This window comes from Mastomys coucha, unplaced genomic scaffold, assembly GCF_008632895.1.
Source record: "Mastomys coucha isolate ucsf_1 unplaced genomic scaffold, UCSF_Mcou_1 pScaffold12, whole genome shotgun sequence".
In the NCBI taxonomy this organism is placed as follows: domain Eukaryota; kingdom Metazoa; phylum Chordata; class Mammalia; order Rodentia; family Muridae; genus Mastomys; species Mastomys coucha.
This window is the reverse complement of record NW_022196894.1, coordinates 61,895,053-61,904,288: the sequence shown is the minus strand read 5'-3', so window position 1 is coordinate 61,904,288 and position 9,236 is coordinate 61,895,053.

The window sequence follows — 9,236 nt, the reverse complement described above, 5'->3', positions numbered from 1 at the left end:
AGGTCCATGCAGCAAGGATCTGACACCTCTGCCCATGGCTAGGACTAGGGAGGGCCACAACAACTGCACAAGAACTTGACGACACATCTTCTTTACCTTCCTGAACAAAGATGAGATGAATTGATTGACGACTCCCACAATACCCGGCTTGCAGGACACCCTGTGGTTTTCTGTAGCTGTGTGGTGAACTTTGTGGCTCCTGTATTCACTGGTTTGGATTTTTATCACTGATTTCTGCCTTCAAGTGACACATGTGGCTCTGGATTCCCTGCAAGATGGAAGGTATGATCAGTGTCTCTCCATCACCAACCACGAAACTGAAGCTGCATCGGGTTTGATTCTCTCCTACTCACAAACTCTGGAAGTTGCTCAGTTCCCTTGACTCTCTGAGCTCAGGGAAACTAGCTTGGTAAAATTCTGACCAGCACAAAGGGACATGGGATGCTCCCAAGCCACTGTGACCAGTATGAATACAGGAGCCAGAAAGTTCAGGACACATAGCCACAGAGAGTGTGCTCTGGGAAATGTTAAGCTTTGATAAGTTGCTGATGTGGTGAGGATGTGGGAACCAAAATTTTTAAAAAAGTTTCCCAGCCTTCAAGATGGCTCAGTGAGTAAAGGCTCTTGATGCCAGACCTGAGGACATGAGTTCAAACCCGAAACTTGCAAAGGGGAAGGAGAGGACTGACTCTACAAAGCTGCTTCTGACCCTTCTGCACTCCCCATGGTATGTAGCCTCCTCCTCCAAAAAATTAGTAAATGTAATAACAATAATAAAAAGCTCTGTCTCTAACTATGGAGCAGAGACTGAAGGAAGGACAAACCAGCCTAATATAGCTATCTCCTGAGAGGCTCTGAGAGTACCTGACTAACACAGATGTAGAAGCTCACAGCCATCCATTGAACTGAGTACAGGGTCCGCAGTGAAGGAGTTAGAGAAAGGACCAAAGGAGCTAAAGGCTTTGCAGCCCCCTAGGATGAACAACAATATGAACTAACTAGTACCCTCAGAGCTCCCAGGGACTCAACCACCAACCAAGGACTATACATGGTGGGACTGCTTGTTCTGGCAGCATGTGTATAGTAGAGGATTGCAAAGTTGATCATCAATGGGAGGAGAGGCCCTTGGCCCTGTGAAGGTTCTGTGCCCTAGTGTAGGGGAATGCCAGGGCCAATAAGAGGGAGAAGGTGGGGTGGCAAGCATGGGGAAGGGGGGGAATCAACAGGGGTTTGTTCTTGTTTTTGTTTGTTTGTTTGTTTGTTTTTTGGAAGGGAAACTGGGAAAGGAGAAATCATATGACATGTAAATAAAGAAAATATAAAAAAACCAGAATAAAAAAAATGTCTGTCTCTTATTATCAAGAGACCTTATGTGGATATTTCACCATTTTACCTAAGGACAGGGTAAACACCAGGTCAGGAGGATTTACGAGCAGATTAGGAATATATCCAGGCATATTCTGTGCTCAGTCTAAGTCCTTTGTTCTTACACTTATAGGTTAGTTCAAGAGGTCAAAAGTATACATTGACTCATTGCTGGGCTGTTTTGCATGGAGAGCCAGAGCATTGAATTGCTGAATTGGATCACCACCTCAGGGATGGCATGTTAACTTCTAAACCAGGGACAAAAGTTTCTGAATCAGCGCTACTTTGTCAGCATCTATATTTTCTGTTTTGTTCTTCATCAAAACAAAGTGTAAAGACAGCAAAATATGATTGAAAAGTTAAAAGCTGATGTCTCAGGATTATGCTGCCAAAGTTGTCTCCCTCGGTGGTAAATACAGAACACTGTGATGACAGATTATAAGGGGAACCAACTAGCACAGTATTCGCTGGCAGCCTAGTGGGGACTCATGAGCAATATTAAGCATCTCAGAGACTACCAGAAACAACATCACTAAATGGAGATCATAGCAGGCATATGAGTAAACCACAGAAGTGCTGTACCCTCTGCCCACAGCTTACCTCTTTATTGTGGGAATGTCACATTTCTGGGTTATCACTGAACACTGACATTCCATTATTAAGAAATGTTTGGTTTAGACTATCAGCATAATTGCTGAAGGAAGTGGATCACAATCTCACTGTCTTCATAATATTATCAGGCCACACAGGACACTGCAGTTATCACTAAGATACACCAGTGACAGGGAGAAGGCTTTTTTTCAATGTCCTGATGTGGGAGGAAAAATACCTTTGCCTTGCACTGTGGTCTTCAGAGATGTGCAGGAAAGGATGCAACAGTGAATCATTCCCAGGAGAGATGACTCATTCTTGGTTAGGAAGAAGCAGGAAAATAATAGAGCCTGAAGCAGTCTGAAGTTTTACCGTAGCTATAGCCTTGGCTCTGGATGACAGAGCCTGGGACACATCAGGCAATAGAGGCTCTGACTCCTTCATGTGTGGTTCTGATTCTCTCTTGACAATATGGCATGAGAGTTGGAAGTGACATGATAAAATTAATTTTTATATGAAAGAATATTTCCAGCACAGCTCAAAATGGCATCAAACCAACTAATTTATGCCACCACCTTCTCCCAGCATCTCAGGTGTCCATACACATTGTCACAGACCAACTGTGCTTAATGTACATCTTGGAGAAATACTGGTAGAAAAGAAAAACAAAATGGTTGCTTAAACTTTTGGTTTATCGATTTGACTTTATGTGCATGAGTGTTTTACTCACATGTGTATCTGCACACTACCTTTGTGCTCTATACCAGCAGAAGCCAGAAGACTGGATCCTTGAAACTAGAATTGTGGATGGTTGTGAGTCTGGGTTGTCTGGGTTAGCAGTTAGGCTCTTAAATGCTGCACTATCACTCCACTGTCCCCCTACCAGGATCTGACCAATACAGATGCAGATTTTCACAGCCAACCATCCAATTGAGTCTGGGGACCCCAATGGAAGAGCTAGGGGAAGGACTGAAGGAGCTAAAGGGGATTGCAACCCCATAGGAAGAAAAGTACCAATTAACAGAACCATCCTGAGCTCCCAGAGACTAAACCACCAACTGAAGCATATACATGGAGGATCCATGGATCCAGAAACATATGCAGCAGAGAATGGCCTTATCTGACATCAATGGGAGGGGAGGCCCTTGGTCCTATAGAGGCTTGATGTCCTATCATAGAGGGATACTATTGCAGTGAGGTGTGAGTGGATGAGTGGGTAGAGGAGCACCTTCATAGAGGCAAAGAGGAGTGGGGAGAAGAGGGATGAGATGGAGGGTTTGTGGAGGGGTAACTGGGAAGGGAGAAATTGTTTGTAAAAGAAGGACAATAGAGAGACTGCTCCACCTGGGAATCCTTTCCATATTCAATTATCAAACCCAGACACTATTGTGGATGCCAGGAAGTGCTGGCTGACAGGAGCCTGATATAGCTGTCACCTGAGAGGCTCTGACAGTGCCTGACTAATACAGAAGTAGAGGCTCACAACCATCCATTGGACTGAGCACAGGGTCCCCAATGAAGGAGTTAGAGAAAGGACCCAAGGAGCTGAAGGTTTGCAGACGCTTTGGACGACCAATAATATGAACTAACTAGTATCCTCAGAGCTCCCAGGGACTAAACCATCAACAAAAGAGCACACATGGTGGGATTCATGGTCCAGCTGTATATGTAGCAGAGGATGGCCTAGTCAATCATCAATGGGAGGAGAGGCCCTTGGTCCTGTGAAAGTTTATGCCCCCTTGTAAGGGAATGCCAGGGCCAGGAAGTGGGAGAGGGTAAGTTGGTGAGCAGGGGGAGAGGGGAGGGAACAGGGCTTGTTTTTTTGTTTTTGTTTTTGATATTTTTTCGGAGGGGTAACCAGAAAAGGAGTTGTCATTTGAAATGTAAATAAATAAAATATCTAATAAAAGTAAATAATTAATTAAATAAATCAAAATAGATTCTTTAACATTGATCAACTTCTTTCAGATGCTCCTTTCCTCTACACATATTAAATTTTTAAAAAAGAAATGTAAATGAATAAAATGATCAATAAAAAGTTTATTTCTAAAATCAAAATAAATAACAATGAGACTTCTTTTTTAAAAAATGGTTGGAGATCTTTTTATTTGGGAGAAATAAAAATAAAGGAAACTTGTATTGGAATTTCAGGATCTTTATGTTTCTAAACTAGAGGAGAATTAAAAAACAAATTCTTTATTCAGCAGCAATTTAACATTGTTTAGAATCCCCAGAAGGTAAGCAAGCACCTCTGTCAGTACTTTGAATTCAGTCTACAGACACTGGTTTTGGTCTCTGACCCACAGAGCTGACATGTAATATGTATTAAATTAAAACAAAGAACAGTCATAGAGGCTGGGCCCCTCTCAGTGGTAGAATATGCATGTACAGCATACCATTGGGCATGTAACATGGTGGGACCACTTGGAAAACATTTCAGCAATTTCTTTAAAAATCAGACATGTGTTTACTATATGATGCAGAAAAAATTTCTTCATAAAGTTAGTTCATAAATATTTGGTACATGATAGTAAATAGAATCCACATATACTTCACTGGTGAAGAGATAGTGAACTGAGAAGACCTCACACAATTAAAAATTAATTCAATTTGAGAAAATCAACAAAATAGATAAACCCTTAGCCAAACTAACTAGAGGGCACAAAGACAGTATCCTAATTAACAAGATCAGAAATGAAAAGGGAGACATAAGAGCAGAAACTGAGGAAATCCAAAAAAAAATCATTAGATCCTACTACAAAAGCCTATACTTAACAGAACTGGAAAACCTGGATGAAATGGACAATTTTCTAGACAGATACCAGGTACCAAAGTTAAACCAAGATCAGTTCAACAATCCAAACAGTCCCATATCAACTAACAAAATAGACACAGTCAATAAAAGTCTCCCAACCTAAAAAAACCCAGGACCAGATGGGTTTAGTGCAGAGTTTTATCAGATCTTCAAAGATGACCTAATACCAATACTCCTCAAACTATTCCACAAAATAGAAACAGAAGGCACTCTACCCACTTCATTCTATGAAGCTATAATTACTCTGGTACCTAAACCACACAAAGACCTAACAAACAAAGAAAACTTCAGATCAATTTCCCTTATGAATATTGATGCAAAAAATACTCAATAAAAGTCTTGTAAACTGAATCTAAGAATACATCAAAACAATCATCCACCATGATCAAGTAGGCTTCATCCCAAGGATGCAGGGATGGTTCAATATATGGAAATCCACCAATGTAATCCACTACATAAACAAACTCAAAGAAAAAAATCATATGATCATCTCATTGGATGCTGAGAAAGCATTTGACAAAATCCAGCACCCATTCATGATAAAAGTCTTGGAAAGATCAGGAAGTCAAGGCCCATACTTAAACACAGTAAAAGCAATATACAGCAAATCAGTAGCCAACAACAAACTAAATGGAGAAAAACTTTAAGCAATCCCACTAAAATCAGGGAGTAGGCAAGGCTACCCACTCTCTCTCTACCTATTCAATATTGTACTTGAAGTCCTAGCCAGAGCAATTAGACAACAAAAGGAGACACAAGGGATATAAATTGGAAAGGAAGAAGTCAAATTATTACTATTTGCTGATGATATGATAGTATAGTTAAGTGACCCCAAAAATTCCACCAGAGAGCTCCTAAACCTGATAAACAACTCCATCAAAGTAGCTGGATATAAAATTAACTCAAGCAAATCAGTGGCCTTCCTCTACACAAAGGATAAACAGTATGAGAAAGAAATTAGGGAAACAGCACCCTTCACAATAGTTACAAATAATATAAAATACCTCGGTGTAACTCTGACTAAGCAAGTGAAAGATCTGTTTGACAAGAACTTCAAGTCTCTGAAGAAGGAAATTGAAGAAGATCTCAGAAGATGGAAAGATCTCCCGTGCTTGTGGATTGGCAGGATTAATATAGTAAAAATGGCCATCTTGCCGAAAGCAATCTACAGATTCAATTCAATCCCCATTGAAATTCCAACTCAGTTCTTCATAGATTTAGAAAGAGCAATTTGCAAATTCATCTGGAATAACAAAAAACCCAGGATAGCCAAAACTATTCTCAACAATGAAGGAACCTCTGGTGGAATCACGATCCTGGACCTTAAGCTGTACTACAGAGCAATTGTGATAAAAACTGCATGGTATTGATAAGTGACAGGCAGGTAGATCAATGGAACAAAATTGAAGATCCAGAATTGAACCCACGAACCTATGGCCACTTGATCTTTGACAAAGGAGCTAAAATCATCCAGTGGAAAAAAGACAGCATTTTCAACAAATGGTGCTGGCTCAACTGATTGTTAGCATGTAGAAGAATACAAACCGATCCATTCCTATCTCCTTGTACAAAGCTCAAGTCCAAGTGGATCAGGGACCTACACATAAAACCAGATACACTGAAACTAATAGAAAAGAAAGTGGGGAAGTGCACATAGGCACAGTGGAAAATTTCCTGAACAGAACACCAATTTCTCATACTCTAAGATCAAGAATTGCCAAATGGGACCTCATAAAATTGTGAAGCTTCTTTCTGTAAGGCAAAGGACACTGTCAATAGGAGAAAACAGCAACCAACAGACTGGAAAAGATCTTTACCGATCCTATATCTGATAGAGGGCTAATATCCAGTATATACAAAGAACTCAAAAAGTTAGACTCCAGAGAATCAAATAACCCTATTAAAAATGTGGTACAGAGCTAAACAAAGAATTATCAACTGAGGAATACTGAATGGCTGATAAGCACCTAAAGAAATGTTCAACATCCTTAGTCATCAGGGAAATGCAAATTAAAATAACCCTGAGATTCTACCTCACACCAGTCAGAAATGGCTAAGATCAGAAACTCAGGTGACATGCTGGCAAGATTGTGGAGAATGAGGAACACTCCTTCATTGCTGGTGGGATTGCAAGTTGGTACAACCACTCTGGAAATCAGTTTGGCTGTTCCTCAGGAAATTGGACATAGTACTACAAAAGGACCCAGCTATTCCATTCTTGGACATGTACCCAGAGGATGCTCCAACATGTAATAAGGACACATGTTCTACTATGTTCATAGCAACCTTATTTATAATAGCCAGAAACTGGAAACAACACAAATGTCCCTCAACAGAGGAATGGATACAGAAATTGTGGTACATCTACACAATGGAGTTCTATTCAGCTATTAAAAACAATGAATTTATGAAATTCTTAGGGAAATGGATGGATCTGGAGAATATCATCCTGAGTGAGGTAACCCAGTCACAAAAGAACACACATGGCATGTACTTTCTGATAAGTTGATATTAGCCCAGAAGCTCAGAATACCCAAAATATAACCCACAAACCACAAGAAACTCAAGAAGGAAGACCAAAGTGTGGATGCTTTGTTCCTTCTTAGAAGGGGTAACAAAATACCCATCTAAAGAGTTGCAGAGACAAACCATGGAGCAGAGACTGAAGGAAGGACAATCCAGAGACTGCCCCACCTGGGGATCCTTGCCATATACAATCATGAAACCCAGACTCTATTGTGGATGTCAGCAAGTACTGGTTGACAGGAGCTTTATATAGCTGTCTCCTGAGAGGCTCTGCCAGTGCCCAACTAATACAGAAGTAGAGGCTCACAGCCATCTATTGGACTGAGCATAGGGTTCCCAATGAAGGAGCTAGAGAAAGGACCCAAGGAACTGAAGGGTTTGCAGCCCCTTAGGACCGACAACAATATGAACCAACTAGTACCCTCCGAGCTCCTAGGGTCTAAACCATCAACCAAAGAGCACACATGGTGGGACTCAGGGCTCCAGCTTCATACGTATAGCAGAGGATAGCTTAGACAGTCATCAATGGAAAGAGAAGCCCTTGGTCCTGTGAAGGTTTATGCCCTAGTGTAGGGGCATGCCAGGGCCAGGAAGTGGGAGAAGGTGGGTTGGTGAGCAGGAAGACGGAGGAGGAAACAAGTTTTTTTTTGCTTTTGTTTTTGTTTTTGTTTTTGATTTTGGGGGGGGGTAACCAGGAGAGAAGATATCATTTGAAATGTAAATAAAGAAAATATCTAATAAAAATTAGTTCAAGCTAATAGTAACAAACTAATAATCATAAAACAATTGAACGTTGTAAATATTTTGTTATGTCGTATCTTTTGATCCTCCTAAATATCATGCATATTGTTATTTTCAACTGTTTTCGAAATGTTTCTAAACTCACAATAATATAATAAATTCATATAAAGGATTACCAGATGAGAAACATGAAAATACTACTTCATAGATAATTAGACAAAGCTTTGCCTCCTTGGACTACTTTCTGAAGTATATATGTAGACAATCTGTTTGATATTGTCTCTTAAATTATTGCAAATGTAAGATGCCTGTATTATAAAATGGAGCATAAGACACAACAGTTGCCATACCATGAAAATTTTTGCAAAAGTAATATATCACTAAGGTAAAAATAGCTTGAAATCTTATAATATGATGATTTGTGTCATGATGAACCTGACAAAGATTAGTTACAGCTAAACATTTTGAATGATTTAATAAAGTATTCTGTTCTTATTTTGGAGTTGATTTCCAAGAATAATAGGGGTGGAAAATCAGTTTCAAGCAAATATTCAGAAAGTCTCCCCTAAGGTTCAGTGAAGGAATATTTCACAATATCAACAAGCAGCAACAGCATTAGCAAAGCAATAGAAGAGAAGAAAAATAAACCAAAGTACAATTCCAGCCATATCAAATTCATCTCAGGTCAACATCTTGGTCTTTATATTTTAAGAGATGGTATTTTTCTTCCAGCAAGTTCTGAGTTGGGACTCTTAGGATTACTGCTTCTCCCTCCACCTTCATATTATTTCATCATTAAACCACAGAGTTGAAGTGGATCCTATGCACTTGCCACTACCTATAAATGACTTAGAGAGTTAATGGGTGGATGGAAGATTGAGACTGATAAATTAAAAGTAGAGAAGACCTGAGAAATTCCCAGAAGACATAACAATGAGGAGGCTGATGTTTTAAGTTTCTTCTAAGGCGGGTTATCAAAAGTGATGTGGATCTTAAAGGAATCTTTAAAGATAGCCTATGATATTTTCTGACTTCTTTTTTTTTGACAGTCTCATTATTTAGCTTAGGTAGGTCTTGAACTTATGATCCTCTTGTCTCAGTAGCCCAAAGTTTGGAGCGTGTAGCAACATTTTACCATACTCAGCTTTGAAGATAATCTCAATCTCTCTCTCTCTCTCTCTCTCTCTCTCTCTCTCTC